This window comes from Heterocephalus glaber, unplaced genomic scaffold (assembly GCF_053883595.1).
Source record: "Heterocephalus glaber isolate CG9 unplaced genomic scaffold, H.glaber_assembly_v1.0 deba00001431, whole genome shotgun sequence".
Classification (NCBI taxonomy): Eukaryota; Metazoa; Chordata; class Mammalia; order Rodentia; family Bathyergidae; genus Heterocephalus; species Heterocephalus glaber.
This window is the reverse complement of record NW_028258295.1, coordinates 2,908,957-2,928,200: the sequence shown is the minus strand read 5'-3', so window position 1 is coordinate 2,928,200 and position 19,244 is coordinate 2,908,957. Positions and strand designations below refer to the sequence as shown.

General features: G+C 44.4%; 1 protein-coding gene across 16 annotated transcripts in view; it reads right to left on the bottom strand.

Annotated features, from left to right (window-relative positions):
* The window catches only part of Gramd1b (GRAM domain containing 1B), a 251,281-nt gene that overhangs the window by 146,517 nt on the left and 85,520 nt on the right, over positions 1-19,244 (bottom strand). The window lies entirely within an intron of this gene.

Here is a 19,244-nt window from a genome sequence, read left to right as displayed (position 1 = left end):
AAAGAAAGTCATCAAAAAGAACCCAAAATGCAGCTCTGGTGGAAGGCTCTGGATTCAACCCCTGGTACCAAAACAAAATCAACAAAAATATTTATACCTTGGGCTGGAAGTGTAGCTCTATGGTAGAGTATTTGTCTAGTTTAGGTTAAGCCCCAGGTTTGATCCTCAGCACCAAAAAAAAGTTAAAAATTAAAATATATATATGTATATATTTATGTATATTAAGTACACATATACATTTATTTTAAAGATTTGTGTGTATTCTCCTGTACTTGACCACTTAGCCTGAATTCACAGGTTTAGAGTTGTTTGCATAGCAGCAACTGCTTTTCATCAATCCCTTGAAGATACTCCTGAGATGATTAAGACTGTGAACCATTTCCAAACCTGTCCCCTAAAGGGGCCTATACTAGTAACCCACTGGGAAGGTGCTTCAGGACTCTCAATCCTCCATGGGTATGAAAGACAAAGTCAAGAAAATGCACAGATAATTTAAAAATATCTAAATTTTGAATCCTTTACTTCAGTAGTGTTTGTGAAACACAAAAGAGAATTCTTGCCTCTCGTACTTATTGTCTCCTGGAGAAAGCAAAGGGAAATTTCATGGTCCACTATCTCCCCAAAACAGAGAAGAGGAGCAAGAAGGCTGGTTATCCTTTATCCATGGCCAGGGCTCCCCAGTCAACAAAGCACTGGCCAGTCTTTGCTTATTCTGTAAAGTGAAGAAACTAGACCCTCTGTTTAGAGTAAATTGCTTTTGCTTTCCTGAGACAACTCCACTCCCTAAGGAAGGTCTTATACTAGAGAGGATGTCCTTCACAATGTGCTCTGGCTTATTACCAAGATACACCAACATAACAGTCACTGCCCTCCTCATCTTAGAGGCACTTGTCATGTTCTAAAACTTTTACACTGGTTCATAATGTTTTCCACTGAATGCCTAATAGATGTTCAATAAAAATGCTGGTGAACAAAAGAAAGGACGAACACTAAGTAAACTGGACTAAATCCTTCAAGGTCAGAGACCAGCCAAAGATCAATGGCCAGCACGTAGCAGCCAAGCAACAAGTGTTGGTGGAATTTGGACTTTATTCCCCTTGGCAGCCTGAATGCTTAAATGTGTCCCTCCAAGTGGGAAGGAGAAGGCGGCAGCCAAAATCCATACAAAGCTTTTCACAGGAGCTGGTGCTTTATAAGAGCAAAGACCTCCTCCTGAAACAGCTGGTTATAATGTTTGCCCTCTATGTTGTATTTCCTGTGGATTTTAATTGCCTACATTGGTGGCAGGTATATATTAGCCTCAGTATAATGTCAGCTATACACATGCATTGAACAACGTGGAAAGAGGGCTGAATTAAAGCAACAGGCCACAACCTCTGTTTTGAGTCCGGCTTTTATCATTAGTTTTATGGATGTGAGTATGTTTCAGAGTTTCAGTTCCTTAAGGACCAGGTGGGCACACTACTTACACCTGCCCCACAGGACGCAGGAACAAAAGATGTAATGGATTGTCATGGTATAGGCTTGGCATTGGAAGGCCCGTGTGTGCCAGGCACTGTGGTGAGTGCTAGGGAAATGTCAAGAATAATTACACTCTACCCCTACCTTCCTTGAGCCCACAGCCCGGTAAACCTCTATGAAAAGGATAAAGTGCTACCCAAATTAAGAGATTATGATAAACTGAAACTGTACATATTGCTTTCATCTGGGTCTGTGGGTGCCATTCTTTGCCAGTTTGATGGAGGTGCCCAACAGCAGGTGCCCATGTCCCCTCTTTCCTCTCTGCTTTCCCCCATGGAGTCAATTCAAGACTTCACACTCAAGCTGGTTTGATAAATCTTCCCTCACCGCCTGCTTTCAAGCCCTGTCATTACACTGGGTAATAAAGAGCCGTGTCTACTGGCAGCCCTTTGGCTCTTGGCTTCCACAAACAGTAAGAGAACAACTGCCTTGGCATCTGCCAGCTGCAGAAACAGACACGGCTTAATCCAATCATCTCCAAGGTCTTGGATGTGTCAGGCCAACAAATGTGTCTGCATTCCAACATGCCCACACCAAATTACATCCAGTCTGGATGAGAAGGGGTTAGCTTCCCACTGTCAGCCACCAGCTCCTCCCCATCCCATACCTTTTCCCAAAGCAGACCTGAAAACTTTACCTCCTACCACTACTGATTTCTGAATTTTAGAAAACAAATTCATTCCTCTTCAGTGATGTACACAAATAACTCATATTTAAATAAATAGGGTCCAGTGTTGCATTGTTAATTTTGTTCAGTCTCTTTATCCCTACTGGGATGTAAAATTTACTAGGACTCAAGCTATTTTCACATGGTTTCTGGTGTCAAGAGTAGCTAGCTGGGCATGGTGGGGCACACCTGTAATCCCAGCACCCAGGAGGCTGAGGCAGGAGGGTCACTATGAATTCTAGGCTAGCCTGAACTTCAGAGTGAGACCCTGACTCAAAAACAGGAAGAACAGTAGCTGGCATATAAGTATGTGTTCAATAAATACTTCTTGGAATAACTATGGAGGAAAAAGATGGAGAGAAGGATGCATCTTCTCCAACATCCTTCTTCCCTGCAGGATCCTATTACCCTGACCTGGAAGCAGAAGATGAGAAAAAGTACTGTTACTAAGGCAACCACAGCACCAAAAAAATAAAAAAGTTAAAAAAAAAAAAAAAAAACCTTCAAAGCTGCCACGGGTCTCTATGGGGAAAAATACTTAACCAATATTTGCAGACTGTGCCAGGGCTATGGGTCACATATCAGACAAAGTATTACTCACAATGTGTCCTTGTTCCCCATAGCCTCCTTTGTGGCCAGGTCAGTCACTCTCCATCTGACTTGGTCAAATTTGGCTCCCTTCAGTAAAGATCACCTTAAAAGAACAGCAGTCTCTGGGAGACTTAGACAGAACAAAGAAAAAAAAAAAGAAGCCAGACAAGCTAATATGCAATAATCCAGATTTACATAAATGGCATATGTGCATAATTATTCAGCTTCAAGAGGACTTCTTGCTTTGCAAAATGATTTAGATTAGAATTCCATGAAAATCAAATTTCCTTATATGCATTCATCATTTGATTATTCATTCATTTCCTAAATACATGTTTGCTGAGCTCTAACTATGTTCCACACAAAGAGCTTGGCAGGAATACAACAAAATAAACTCAGCCTTCACAATTTAGGGTCTGGTAAAGCAGGAAGCATGAGCACATAATTCCTTTTCAGGACAGGATGATCCAGAAACACACATGGAATAAGTCCCTGAGGTAGGAAATACTCTCTGGAGGAAAGGCAGACTATGCCACCGGAGAAGGCCTTAGGGTGGTGAAGTGCCTCAGATAAGAGAGATGAGTAGAGTGTGAGGGAACAATGTCTGTGAAGACCTGGAAATAAGCAAGCATCCTATTCCAGAAACTGAAAGGTTGAGTTGTCTGGAGGCATGGAGTAAAAAGAGCAGGAGCACAAGAAGCAAAGATGGTAAACGGAAGTGGGGGTGCAGCCAACTCTGACTACAGAGCGCAGGATTAAAGGGGATGAGTCGTAAGTACGGAGACAGGAGGCTTTCGTACTGCACGGGAGAGATGGCGACAGGGTGCAGGCGCGAGAAGGCAGGCTTGAAGAACACTCTCTTCTAAAGGGGGGATGCCCAGCCTCAGTTCAGGGTGGGAGGAACTCTGACTGGAAAGATGACAGGCTCAGTTATGGACAGGCAAGCCCAAGCTTCTCAGTGGAAATGTGTATGAGCCAGTTGGGGTATAAGCCCAAGGCCCAGGAGAGAGATGAGGTACGAGATATAAACAAGACATTCTGGGCTATGCTTTGAATGTTTGTTCCCTCCAAACTCGTGTGAAAATTTGATGCGTTACGGCTGTTATGGCAGTGTTAGGACCCTTGGGAGGAGTCGGGGCCATGAGGGGTCCACCCTTATGGGTAAAATTAATTCCATTACAAAAGAGCATTTTAGGCTCTTATTGCCTCTTTGTCTTTCACCTTTCTGCCCTGTGGGGATACAATATTCCTTCCCTCCAGGAGACAAGGCAGGAAAGGCCCTATCAGATACTAGCACCCCAACATCAGACTTTCCAGCCTCCAAAACTGCAAGAAAATAAATTTCTGTCCATTATAAATTACCCACTCTTAAAGATTTTGCTGTATCAGTAGATGAGGCAGTCATCATAAAAGGGAATAATCGAAGCCAAGAGCATAGATAAAATTGACCAAAGAAGTACAAGGAGAGGAAGAAGGAATGAAAGGGGAGGGGAGGAAAACAGAAGGAGAAATAAGAAGCAGCCCAGAGTCAGGCTGAGCATGGTGGCACATGCCTGTAAATCCTAGGACACTGGGAGGCTGAAGCAGGAGGATCATAATTTAAAGCCCATCCTGGGCAACTTAGTGACTTAGCAAAAAATAGGTAAATAGAAAGGGTTGGGGATGTAACTCAGTGAGAAGGCCCTCAGTTTGATCCCCAGTACCAAAAATATTAAAGAAAAAGAGCTGGAGTTCTGGGGTCAGAACTATAAAAAGGCTCCCTGAAGGGACAGACAGATGAGCGCAGCCCCCAAATTATAAAATCTAGGTTTGTGCACACTGTTTCCACAACCCCAATGAGGTGAGAAAAGTGACATCTCACACAAACAATCAAAGAAGCAATGAACCACTGTTCCAGCTCACAATGGCCAGAACAGCAGACTTGGAGGTCTCACAGAACACCGAAAACGCCTTCACTTTTGTTAACTAATAAAAAGCATCAGCATAATTTTTCAGCCCCATGTACTTAATTGTGTCTGACAAGATGAAACAGAAATGTACCCTCTTCCCTTTAAAGTCTCATCTAGGCCCAAGAAGACTGAGTAACCTCCCCAGGACCAGAATGAGAAGAGTAGCAGAACTGGAGTCTCCACCCCAGGCTCTATGACCAGTGCTGGGGCGGTCGCCCTAGGAAAAACCATCACCCCATCCCTAAAGACAGACAAGGGATCACTGATTGAAGATATGCCCCCATTCTGGGCCAAGAAAGGCTCAGAGCAGACAGCACAGTTGGGTTGCCGGAGATCTGCATTCTAGATCCATCTTTGCCACTGTCTTGGTGACCCTGGACTTCTCAGTTTCCTCAAGGCTGAAATGACCTCCCAGATCCACCTACCACAGAGCCTGGATTCTCTGAGAGAGATACAGAACCAGGTGCCCACAGCTGCAGCTGCCTGTGAGTGAGGTTAGGTGATTCGTAGTAAAATCAAGGGCTTACAGCCCTTTTCCCCTCCTTACTGTTGTTTTCATGCTTTAATCTGAATGCTCCATTCTTAAAGTATCTTTTATGTGCTGATATCACATGCTCAGTCGGGAACTCCTCAGAGGAAGGACCACAGCTGTATCCACGTTCACACCTGCATCCCACACACGGAGCACAGGGCCAAATCCAATCCAGGAAGCATCCCATAAATGTGTGCTGGGCTGGTGGGGATGAGCTCCCCTGAGTTGTCTTCACTTTCAGCCTGACCTCCCTGACTGTGAGACAAAAGACACAATGGGCAGTAGAGGTATTTTGAGAAGCGGTCCAAGACGGAGAAAGCATTTCTGAGCGAAAGGAGCTTCTGGTGTATCTCCACTGTCCCCATGAACTCTATCAGGGCTGGGCCGGCCATGGTCTGTTCTACCCACCTCCAACACCCATTCTAACACACATGGTTGACACTGGCTGAAAAGTCTTCCAAAGGTGTGGGAGGCTCCATAGACCTCTCCCGCTATTCAGGAAGGGCCAAGGCTTCCCTCAAAATCTGGAAGCAACAGCCAGAGTGAGTAATCATGAACCTCTGAAAATATCAAGGATGATGACCAGCTAGCTATTCTTTCATTTCCACTTAAGAAGAAGTGAGAGAAAAGGAATTTAAATTGTAGCAGAGGGTAATTTCAGTTAGCTCTTAGGTAAAACTTTCCCAAAGATATGCCTTGTTCCCCAAAAGGGAGCACACACCTATTTATTATCCCAACACCAGGCAGGACGATCAGTGGGGCAGGACAATCAATGGGAATTCAAGGCCAGCCTGAACTACATATAGCAAGACCCTGTCTCAAAACACACACACAAAAAACTATGCCTTGAAAGCAGAAAGCAGTAACCAAGAGAGGTTGTACAATCTTCTTCCCTGGAGTATTTTTTCTTCCAGTCCTGGGGATTGAACGCAGGACCTGCACATACTAGGCCAGTGCTCTACCACTCAGCGACATCTTCTGCCCTTTTTATTTTTAATTTTGAGACAAAGACTCAATAAGTTGTCCAGACTGGCCTCAAACTTGTATTCTCCTGCCTCAACATCCCAAGTAGCTGGGATTACAAATGTATGCCACCAGGCCCGCCTTTTATTTCTAGTGAGATTTTTCATGAGTCAGGAAGATATGGTTCATATCACAGTCTCAGGCGGAAAAAAATCCACATTACTACCCAAGCTAAGGGCAAAGTGTTTTCTGGAGAAGCTCCACCCTGTTCGGAGTGACCTTTATTGCTGCTGTTGCCTCCAGGTGACAATCAGCAAAAAGGTCAGAAAGAACTTTAGAGTACAATGACCCAGCCAGAAGACAACGCTGCCCAGCCAAGGCCAGCTAATCCTTGGGGACGTCCTGGTGGGAACTGACCCACTCAGGGACAGGAGACCACACCAGCCTCAGTGGCACAGGCCTGGGCATCCTGGAGGCATCTCCAGAAACAGGACCTTCATTTTTTTTTAATTTTTATTTTTTTTTGGTACCGGGGATCGAACTTGGGTCCTTGCGCTTGTGCAGCAGGCAGCGAAACCACTGAGCTAAATCCCCAGCCCAGGACCTTTATTTTTGTCCTTGTTTCACAAACTGCCCACACTATATTAGATTCAGCCTTTGTTTCTAATCCCCGTCATGGAGCTTTGAAAACTCTTAGAATCACCTAAGTGAAAGAGGTGTCTTTTGTTTTTGCTTTTGTTTGGTTTGTTTTGAGACAGTCTTGCTTTGTAGCCCAGGCTGGTCTCGAACTCATGGCGATCCTCCTGCTTCAGCTTCCTGAGTGCTGGGATGACAGGTGCCATCACACCAGTTTGAGGGGTCTGTGTTATTCATAATGAATCTTCTAGATAACACTAGAGTTTATGTTAATGCAGTGACTTGGGGTGGGGTCCCTAGATACCTCAGGGAGAGAGCAGGCACCAGAAAAATCAAACATTAAAGATTAGAGGAGCCCTGAGTGGTGGCCCACATCTGAAATCCCAGCACTCAGGAGGCTGAAACAAGAGGATCATTGCATATTTGAAGTCAGTCTGGGCTACTCAGAGAGACACTGTCTCAAAATAAATAAATAAATAAAATAAAACCCATTAGTGAAACCCTGATATGTGCTACAATTAGGCTGAGAGAACATGCAAGTAAAGGTTATAGGATTACAAAAGTTAGAATGCCTAAACCAACTTTATTTATTTTTTGGTTAATTGAGACAGGGTCTCGCTATGTAGCTCATGCTGGCCTTGAACTCACTATGTAGCCCAGGTTGGGCTCGAACTCACAGCAGTCCTCCTGCGTCAGCCTCCAGAGTGCTGATCACAGCTGTGTGCCACCACGAGCAGCTGACTACTAGGACTTCGGACTAGAGAGTTTACCACCTAGGGAACAAAAGGGAGAGCTCATCCAGGGCTGAGTCTGGAGCTGCGTGAAGAGCTCTGGGTTCCATCCTCATGTGCCCAGTGCTCTCGGAACCACTCTCAGCTGACCAACCACAGCCTGCTGGACTCACAGGTGGAAACTCCAAGGAGAACAAATCCCGCTGTTTGGAAAGATCCCATTCTGACTGAAGATAAAAACAAATTAGCTCACCGGGTTGAACTGCATGCTGTTTTCCTAGTATGGATGGGAGAATGGAATGGTAGTAAAGTCCCCTACACTTGGGCTTTTACTCACTCATGGGCAGCAGCCAGTGGCCTGGCCTATGGTCAGGTGGAAAAGCAACGGAAACCTGGCCAAATAAAAGGATGCCCCATAGGGCATGGCTCTGGGAAATCACTATGGAAATTCTAGGGTGCGCTAGAGTAGGGCATGTGGAAGCCCATCTGAAAAATCTTCCATGTGCAGAGGGGATTGGAATCCTCAAGCAGGTGGCCTGTGCACTCTCTTAGGGTGGCCACTGGGGTCCACGGAAGGAGAAGACAAGGTGGGCTGAACCTTGCATAGCCCTCTCGCACCACCTTAAGCACATGGCAGAAGAACTGTGCTGTCTGCCAATGAGAGACAGAGAATGCAGATGGCTCTGTAGCAGAAAACCCAGGAGGGAAGCCCTGCACACACCTGGCCAGTCAGCTTGATGCCGGTAGTGGAGAGGGCTACAAATTGGTTTTGACAGGAAGAGACACTGACTGACTCTGGACTGCATGCCTGATGGAAGACACAGATACCCAGAGTGCTATAAAGGACCAAAACACAAGATACTACACCACTCTGGATGTCTAGCTGTCATTACCATAGAGCAGGAAACACAGCTTACAGCCATGAATACCCAACAGTGAGAAGAGATACCCTCCTCCAAGTAACAGTTTGGTAGAGAAATGGGTTGTGAGCATGTACTCACAGCAACATAATGGGAACTACATTCACCCTAGACAGCATCTTGTTTTCTAGTAGAGAAGGGGGGATGGAGGAGAAAGCTGGTATGTCACTGTTTTAGTCTATTTTCTACTGATATACTAAAATATCTGATGCTGGGTAATTTATAAAGAACAGAAGTTTATTTAGCTCATGGTGCTGGAGTCTGGGACATCCAAGACCATGGCACCAGGACGTACTTAGCATCTGGTGAGGGCCCCATGCCACATCATAGAAAGGGCAGAGGGCACCACATAAAGAGATAGAGCAAGTGTGCCAGCCTGCGTCTCCCCCTCTTCTTATTAAGCCACTAATGCCACCGTAGAGTCTCCAACCTCATGAGTTTATCTATTACCTCCCAACATCCCAACACCACAAATACCATTAACACATTAATTTAGGCATTAAGTCTTCAACATATAAACTTTTTGGGAAAATAGGCAAACCAGAGCAGGTGACTAAACTTCTTTTATGGGGGCCTCATCCATGCTAAGCACATACTGTACCACTGAGCTACATTCCCAGTCCTACATTTTTAGTGTTTCTTTTCCTTTCTTCTTTATATCACCTCGACTTTCTTTTTTCTACCCAGTGCAATGGCCACATACCAGGGCTACAAATGCAAATGCTGAAAGCATGGCTAACTCTTAAGCAAGAAGCTGCAACTGTGTTTATACATCAGAATTCCTAAAAGCTGCATAGGGCTGATTGTGCTGTTACCTCATCGGGCACAATTGGGGTTAAGAACAAATGTGGCCTTACTAACTAGGCATCAAGACAGCCCATTAGTCAGTCATCCTAACCTGTATGAAGGAGCACGGACTGAAGGTAAGACACTTGCTAGACGAGAATTGCTGCTGGAAATCTGTACCAGCAGTGGCAGGACTTCCTGTTCCTTCCAACAGTGGAAAAGCCTGGATATAAACAGAGAAGGAGGGAGAATAGCTGAGAGTAAAAGAATAAATAAGTTATAGATGGATGAAGGAAATCCAATATTACAGAAGAAGAGACTGTCTCTTTGCTCAGTTTTAATCTACTACAATTACAATTAAAAGGTGAAGCCTCATACTGCCGAGAACACGCCTGCATTCGGAACCTGACAAGATCAAATGGAAAACTGCAAGCCTGAGTGGCCTGACACTGGGAGATATTCCCATATGATATAACAATGGACTAGACTAATTATTAATGATGGATGGGACTCTAGCCATGTGCAGTATCTTTTGAATTGTCTCAATGCTTTTGTTATGAGGGATCTGGACAATCTGTGGTGTATATGAAATATATTTAGCCTTTGTCCCCAGCTCCTGTCACCGAGCTCCTAAAACCCTTGGAATCACCAAGGGGTATCTTTTATTCATAAGGAGCTCTTTTGATTACTTGAGTTTATACTAGTGAGGTGACCCGGGGCCCCAAGGTAGCCTCAGGATGGAGCCACTCACCACAAAGACCAAGTGGTCAGAGGACTGGGGGTTCAGAACTTTCAGCACAATCCATCAGCCTCCAGAATAAGTGATTGATATGTATATGTATGAGCTGGCATTCAGGGCTGGAGAGCAGACTCTATAAAAATTCTTTATCAACAAAATTTGCCCAGCCTCTGGGCTGCCGAGCTCAGGGAAAAGCCAGGACCATGGTATACCCAGAAAGACCATGGAAGATCCTTGCCCACCCCAAACTTCTGCACACTGCTCTCTGGCAGTTCACCTGTATCTTTGACAATAAGGCAGTAAACACAAGTGTATCCTTGAGATCTCTAGTAAATTAGTCAAACTCAAAGAGGGGTCCAAAATTCAGGATTGCAGTCATTTGGTCCGAAGCATAGGCAGCCTCGGACTCCAAATTGGTACCTAACGTGGGGGCCAGCACACAGGACGTTATCTCCAGGCAGACAGACTCAAATGAATTATAGGATACCTGCTTGTCCACTGAAAAGTGGCTTGGTGTAGAGGAAAACAAACTCACACATCTGACAACAGAAGTGTCCTGTTAAGTGTGTGAGTAATAAGAGAAAACAATTTGTTCTTTCCTTTAGACTTCTCTATTCTCAACCTCTGGACCACTGCTTTCCCTTATTTTCTATGGGTATAAAGTACAGAAGAGCAGAGGAAAGAGAAAAATTCTTCAAATAGAAAACTTTTCTAGTGAGAAAAAACACGAGGTGGCTATACACCAAAAATACCAGATGGGATGGTGCATGCCTGTAATCCCAGCAATAAAGTCCATCCTGGGCAAATTAGCAAGACCCTATCCCAAAATAGAAAGTAAAAAAGGGCTGGAGATGTAGCTCAGTGCTAAGGCCCTGGGTTCAATCCTTAGTCCCCCCAAAATAAACTAAAGGCTGATAATTGCTGGATTAGCTTGTTAAAATATAAACTATTTTCCTCACAATTCTACAATTAATTAAAATCATTTAAGGCAAGAAGCTGTGCTGGGTATGGGGGTGCACAACTGAAACCCTCCACTCAGGAGGCTGAGCCAGAAGGATTGCCATGAGTTCAAGGTCTGCCTGGGCTACACAGCAAGACCCTGTCTCAAAAACAAAAAAAGTACGAATAAGGCAATACGTTGGTCGGGCATGGTGATGCACACCTGTAATCCCAGCACTTGGGAGGATTGCCAGTCCAGCCTGGGCTACAAAGTGAGTTCAAGGCCAGCATGAACTATATAGCAAGACCCTGTCTCAAAAAAAAAAAAAAAAAGGAGAGAGAGAGAGACAGAGACAGAGAGACAAGTTGTGCTCGCTTTGGCAGCACATATACTAAAAAAAGTCAACAAGCTGGAAGACCTTTGGCAAGTTTCAAAGACACAAAGACAACAACCATCCATTATTTTTCTGTATTTTCCCACTGGCTGTGGCAAGTATTACAAGGGTTATTATTTTAGTCAATTTTGTCTTACTATAACTAAATACCTGAGGCAGGCTAACTTTCCTTTTCTTTTTCTTTTTTTGCAGTACTAGGGATTGAAACAAGGCTATGCAGTGAGCTACATCCCCAGCTCTTTTTTTCTTGATTTTTGAGACAGGGTCTCACTAAATTGTCCGTGCTGGCCTTGAACTTGTGATCCTCCTGCCTCAGCCTCCTAGAGGCTAATTCCCAGCTAGGCTAACTTCATTTAGCTCATAATTCTATGAGGTTCAATGGCTCATATCTGGTGATGGCCTTCTTGCTGTCAGAATCTAGAGGTGGTAGAGGACATCACATGACAAGAGACAGGAAACAGGTGTGTGTGTCTATCTGGTGTCTCCCTCTTTTTTTTTTTTTTTTTTTTGAGACAAGGTCTCACTATGTAGTTCAGGCTGGTCCTAAACTCACTATGTTCCCCAGGCTGGCCTCAAACTGGTGGTGATCCTCCTGTCTCAACTTCCTGGGTCTGGGATCACAGGTGTGTGCCACCACGCGTAGCTCCCCTTCTTCTTATAAAGAAAATTTAGTCCTGGGGGCTCCACCCTAATAACATTATCTAATCCTGATTGCCTCCCAAAGCCCCCACTGTTAAACATCACAGTTGGATTGAGTTTCCACCCTCCTGATATCTCACAGTGAGTCGACTCCAGCCTGCTTTCCAAGGGCTAATCTGTGTTCAGACCACAGTAATCACCATCCCCAAACTGAGTCCCCAGGAAAATTCTTTTCCTGCAGTTGCAAAAGAGAAGGGAAAAACCCAGCAGGTCGTTACTTGTTTTTCTACTTCCCTCCCTCTGCCCGCTCATTTTCTGGCTAAACTTGCCGACCAGAGTAGCAAGTGCAAATCTCTGTGGTCAGACTGTAGAGGCTGAGACCCCAAGCTGGAAACAGATGTCATCGCAGTGACATCCTGACCGAAGGAGGAGGTGCTCCAGGTGTGACAGTCAATTCACAACAGGCTGAGACCCATGGTCAGAGCCCCAAGTTCCAGGCGGTGGCCCAGCTCGACCTCAGTGATGCACCCGATCAGTCATCATTTCTTTCTCTCACCTACAAATCAGGACCAGCATCTGGGCCCAGATGGAAATGTGTAAGAGCTGAAGAAAGGGAAGCTTCACGTCATCTGTCCAAAAAATCCACGGAGCCTCCAAGGCAACCCCGAGGTTTCCTGTACCCCTCCCCTTCCCCTACTCACCTAACATGCAGACGCATTTTCTTACCAATTACTTTGAACTATGTGACCTGAATTTTTTTAAAAAAATCCAGAAACACAGTTAGCATGGAGAAGAGAGAATCTGAAATCCAAACCACCTCTCGGCAGGGGCACAGGGACGGGGGCCACTCTCTGAGCTCTTTTCAACAACGTGAAGCCTCTCCAGCCTGCCTCCTTTCCCACTTCAAAGGTCACATTCATTTGCTGCTCTCCACCCCTGAGGAAAGTTTTCCCTGCTCCTCTGAGAGGAGGACGCTTCCTCCAGCACCAAGTCATGGGGGGAGAGCTCCTAGGGCCCTAAAACAATTAAAACAATGTCCTTCCTACCAGGTACTATAACCCTTAGTAAGTCACATATAGATGGAGAAAAGAATCCTAAGAACACCAAGTCCCCAGGAAAAGCCCTAAGCCTTCCTAAAGCTCTTATACTCACAGCAGGCTGGCAACCACATCCCGGCCCTCCAGGCCAGTCTGGGCTCTACATAGAACACCTGCTCTAGGGCCAACAACTCACCTCCTGGGGTCAGGAAGAAAATCTGTCCTGGCAGCTTAGCCATTCAGACGCCTTCATGAAAACCAAGCACACTAAAAGCCATTGTCAGTGACCAGCATAGCAACTGGAGGATATCCCGTAACTAGAAGCAACTAAAGAAGAAGGGCAGAGTTGTCACCTGTCCATCAGCCCTGTACTCACCCAGTCTCTGGCTGACATGTGACTGGCACACCCAAGTACATAACCACGTGGAAATCAAAACCCTAGTTTACACAGAGGAACCTGACCAGTGTGAATCAGACCTCAGGGCTCCATCCCCACATCTGTTTCCATGAATTATTTTCATCTGGCAACCAAAGGCAGGCTACTTCTCAGGGGGGCAGTCTGTGTACACCAGCCCCATGAGCCAAACACTGCTATGCTTCCTCCAGCCCCATGCAGGTCTCCCAGTGGCCTTCTCATCCTTCTAAATTAGTCCCTACCTTCCCTCAGAGCTAGTTCCTTCACACCTTCACCTTCTCAAGCATGCCAGGACCCACTGCTTCTGGGCCCTAGGGAAATGGTCTGGTAGAACTGTAAAGAACCAGGCTTTGGAATCAGAAGAACATGGTTCAAATCCCATCCTTGCTTCTATTTGCCCAGGAGCAAGTTAATCTCCGAATTTCAAGTTCCTCAGCTAAAAAACCCACCTCGGGTTTGCTGTGAGCATTAAATGAGATCATGTATTTAAGGCGCTTAGCAGAAAACTTGGTACAAACATTCAGCTCCCACCCTTAAGGAGTTATGGATCTAATAGAAGTCTTTGCTAGTTAACACTATCCAGCACTGACTACATTTTTGTTATTGTTTTCTGGTTTCTTTACTGTTATTCTGGGTTTTTGTTTTTTTCTGCCTTGGCCTAAGTAGCTGGAATTACAGGCATGTGCCACCATGCTTAGCATAGCACTGGCTATTTAGTCTGCTGAGCAATCACAGGACTCTCTTGCATTTGTCTGTTGCTTTGTGTTAAGGATGTGAGCCTTCTCTCTACCATACTCTCTGTGCTTCTTGCACATGGCAGGCCACACATGGAGTGGCAAGCTCTACAAATAATGACTTCTGATAGAGCATCTGGATAGAAAAAATTTTTCTGCTTCCCTGGAAATTGCACTGAATCCTAAAGCAAGTCTTCCTCTAAGAGTCAGAGGAAGAGGATGAAGAACCAAGATAAATATACCTGGATTAGTCATCTTTCTGTTGCTGTAACAAAATACCTGGCATATACAACTTAGAAAAGGTTTATTTTGGCTCATGGTTTCAGAGGTTTCAGTTCATAGTTAACTGGCTCCAAGGCAGAAAAGGCATAATGGAGGAAAGTAGATCATCTCATGACAGCCAGGAAGCAGAGAGCAGGGGAAGAGCCAGAGAGGAAAAGGTACCAAGGGCAAGAATATACCCTCCAAGTCACACTCCTGGTGACCCACCTCTTCCAATCAGGCCCTACCTCATCACAGCTCATTCAGCTATAAACTCATCAATGGATTAATCCATTGATGAGGTTGGCACCCCCATGAACAAATCGCCCATCAAAAGGCCCATCTCTGAACAGCTAAGTCTTTTGGGGGATATTTTTTAACCAAACCATAACCACACCAAGGTCTATTCATTACTTACAAACTGTGCACCAGCTAGGCCGGCAACAAAGAGACAACCCAGCCTATCAGTTTGCACAGAATCAATGAGAGGCACTATTGGTGGCAATACGTGGAGCCAAACAGAAATTCTGAGGCTCCAGGTTGGAAATATTCTTTATCTGCCAGCCTGCTAGACTGTGAGCCAACAAGACAAGGTAGGTATGTCACACAAAAAAGGGGAAGGAATGGCCAAGAGAAAGATGGTCCAAAGAGTAATCATGGCCAATGTGCTCAAGAGGAAAAAGCAGAGAGATCCTTTTGTGTCTCATAAAAAGACAGTGTGCAGTTGACCACTGCTTAATTCATCTGCCCTCTGTCATCAATCCTTCCCCTGTGATATCAGAGAGTGTGACAAGACCCAATCCTGGAAGCTGTGGCTCCACTTGACTTTTGATTGGAGGCCAGAATTCAACAGGTCACACAGTGGCTCGGTTTCTCGGTTCTGAATAATTATTTTAACTAGTCAGGGCTGAGAATTTAGGGAGACATTCTAAATTTTCTTTTTGTCTTTTGTTTTTTCTTTTTACATATTGTGGTTGTTATTGTTTATTTGTCATGGGTACTAATTCTAAGAGCTTGCTCTATCAAATTCATACCACATTGTCTCCTGTGTTCAGAAGGCAACATGGCAAGTTTAAGAAAAAAAATTGTGTCATCTTACGTTAAAAAGTGACTGACAGAACAGTGCAAAGCTTCAGGCCACCCCCCACCAGCTTCCACCCAGTTACCAAGACAAGCAAGATTAGCTGCCTCAATACCATTCTGAGCATATCTTTCCCAGGCTCCAGAATCTACAAGAGCTCCCTATTGAGTTCATTCCTCTTTGTATGTAAAGAGCTCTGTATATAGAATCTCAGCACATTTTTGATGACTACTGATTAATTGAAATTCAAACTCTCTGGCACCCATTACAGTCTGTCAGCCTGACAACTCACAAGTCGCTTTTTCCCATATTCCTCATTAAAACCACACTTGGTAATCCCTCCCCATCTCTAGCCAACATATTTGCTATGCTTTGAATGTATCCCCCAAATGCATATGCATTAGAAAACTCAATCCCCAAATTTACTTGGTGCTATTTAGAGGTAGGATTTTTGGGAGGTAATCAGTATAAGATGAGGTCATGAGGGTAGAAGTCCTCCTGTTGACATTACTATCTTTAGAAGAGGAAGAAAAATCCAAGTTAGCAGCTTGCTCTGTCTTGTCTGTGAGGCCTCGGCCCTGTTATGGATGGATCAAAAAGACCTCACTAGATGCTGAGCATATGACAGTACCGTGGTCTTGCACTTCCGTCCTACTCAACCACCAAGCCAAATACATCTCTATAAATCATCTAATCTCCAGTATTTTAATATAGCAATAGATATACACTATGACAGCTATCCATTCTTCAAGTCAACACACCCAAACTGCTTTCACCAAGAAATGTTTGGTTCCCCCTCAAAATTCATCTCTCCCTAGCAAGTAGATTAGTGGTCATCTAGGGCTGGCAAGATGAACCTGGGCACTTGATGGTGCTAGCTAAAGGGTATGGAATTTTATTATAGGTGACAAAAATATAAAATTGACTATGTAATGGTGACACATATCTATGAATATGCCAAAAACTATGGAATCAAACAGGGTTTTTTGCTTTTGTTTTTTCCTATCATGAGAATTGGACTCAGGGTCTCTTGCATGCTAGGTAAGCACTCTACCACTGAGCTAGACTCACAGCCCTGAATTAAACACTTTAGTGATGTGTATTGTATGCAAATTAGGTCAAAAAAGGTGTTGCTCTCCACTCATCTCCTGAGGAAATTTTCCCAGACCCATGAATGAGAAGAATTACACGTTAAACAGTAGATAAAATGAAATTATCCGGTCATTCACTCACTCTCTAGTAATTTATTCTTCAACAAACATCTATACATCTATGATCACCACAAAAGACCAGGTATAATGCCAGGCAGTGACAGCACAGAGCTGGACAAGATTGGACTTGGAGTATTCAAGTGTTTTGTTTTGTTTTGTTTTTAAACTTTGTGTAGTTAAAATCCATAAGCTATGGCTCTCTGGGCCCCTTATCTCCTAGGTCTTCAGAATGAATTCCATGGCAAAGCTGAAAGGTGTTTTTCCCCATTATGGAGAGGTAGAGTTCAGGCAGGGGTGGGTAAGGAAAGATGCCATGTTACACTAATCCTCCTTAATCCAAGCCACAGTGGAGTCATCTTCTAAGCATCATTTCCAAGTCACGTAATGTCTGAGGAGGCAGGTGCTGCTCAGGGACACGTGAGTACATCACCTCACACTCTGAAGCATGTATCCCCTCATGTGAGAGCCTCACAGAATAATGACAAGGCACCCCTGAACAGCAAGAGGAAGTTTAAGAAACATTTTCACGTGTGACCTCCCATTAACTTGTGGATCTCCCCTTCCACAGATGAAGGACGTAGAGTGAGGTATCTAAACTCTACAGCAAGTCAATGACATAAGTTAAGTGTAATTCTAAGTCTTCTAACTTTGGGGCTGCCATCCTCTGCCCTTTAATGCCTTGCAATTTTTTTCTCAGGCAATCTTGGTGAGTACCCACAAGCATCTGTTCATTTGATTGTTCTTTTCTTTCCAAGAAGCCTCCTATCTCCAAGGCCTAAAAATGATGAGGTTTTGCTTTAGACACAATCTAGATAAATGCCAACAGAGGCAGTACAACAGTGGGTAAGTGTAGAAATTTGAATCACACAGACTTAAGTCTGCATCTAGAATCTGCCTTTTCTTTTCTTTTTTTTCTTTTTTTAATTTCCAGTGCTGGGGATCAAACCCAGGAGCTTGTGTATGCTGAGCCAGCACCCTACCACCTATACCAAGCTATACTCCAGCCCCAGAATCTGCCTTTTCTATAACACAGACCTTTGTATCTGCACATTCATCCAAACATGGGTGGAAAATGTTCAGACAAAAAAATGTTTCTACACTGAACACGTACCAAGTTTTTTTCTTGTGACTACTGTATTCCCTAAATAATACACTACAACTATTTAGATAGCATTTATGTTGTATTAGGTATTATAAATAATCTAGAGATGGTTTACCATATACAGAGGGATATGTATAGGTTATATGCAAATATTACATCAGTCTATATGAGGAACTTAGTATACACAAGAAGCCTCGAAACCAACCCACAGTGGATACTAAGGAATGACTATACATAAATAATCTTTTAATGCAACAACCCACCTTAAAAACAAAACAAACTGCTTTAAATTACACCTGGGAGGTGAAAAGTTCTTCCTGATAACCACTGCCACAAAAATGAAGATTCTACCACCCCCTTAAATAATTCTCAAAACCAGGAGCCTTAAATCTAATCAGATTCACCCCCACCCCAGCCCTAGCCAGAAATTTGAGACTCTTCATATTTTTTGCTTAGTTTACATAGCAGAGTCTCGAGGTCAAAACAAGGATTCTTTCATGGTTTCTCACATTTGAGGGGAAAGCTGACAAGCTCCGTGCGTGTGTGTGTGTGTGTGTATGTGTGTGTGTGCGCCTCATATTGAATCCAGGGCCTGGAACTTGCTAGGCAAGGACACTTCCACTGATCTCCATCCCCCACCACTTTTGAAGTTTATCTTAAAGGTCCCACGAAGGTAACCAGACTGGCCTTTAACTTCCTCCAGCCTCAAACTCCAGAACAGATGGGATTATAGGTGTGCACCACCACACCTTCTGACAAACTATTTTAATTTAAAATCAGCTCCCTTTCCTTCCAGCTTGCCCTCTCCTTCTACTCTGTAGAGAAAGCAGCAGGTTGAAGAGCCAGAAATGAAAGAACCGATTACCCCAAGGCTCACAGAAGGCCCAGAACCAAACCCTACATCTCCACTGGACAGGAGAACCATGCCCCATCATTGCAAACATTGCAAACAAAATCCTGGGAGGCTCAGAACACTCATCTCCTGCCTCAGGAAACCCTGTCCTCAGTGTCCCCCCAAGGACACATGGTTCACCTGTCCCTCTGGCCTTCACCCATATTGCTGCCCTGAGCCCATCTTATGCACCCAACCTTGTCCCATTCCCGCTTTCCTCTACCTATCCGCATTTGACTTTCTCCACTTCTTGAGAGCTCTCTCTTTTCTTCCACCATCAGTACTGTGTGGCATAGAATACGTCATTCAATGGCTACATCTGCTCAACAGGAGTGAAACTTACATCTTGATTTCTTTCCTTTTGCTTTCTTTTCTTAGCTGGCATGCACCACCTCTCCAGGCCTACATCTTAATTTCTTATACTAGTGTCCTCCCATCCTCCTTCTCAATTTCCACATCTCCTCCCTCACTCTATCCACTCCTTCCCACACCCTTCTCAACAT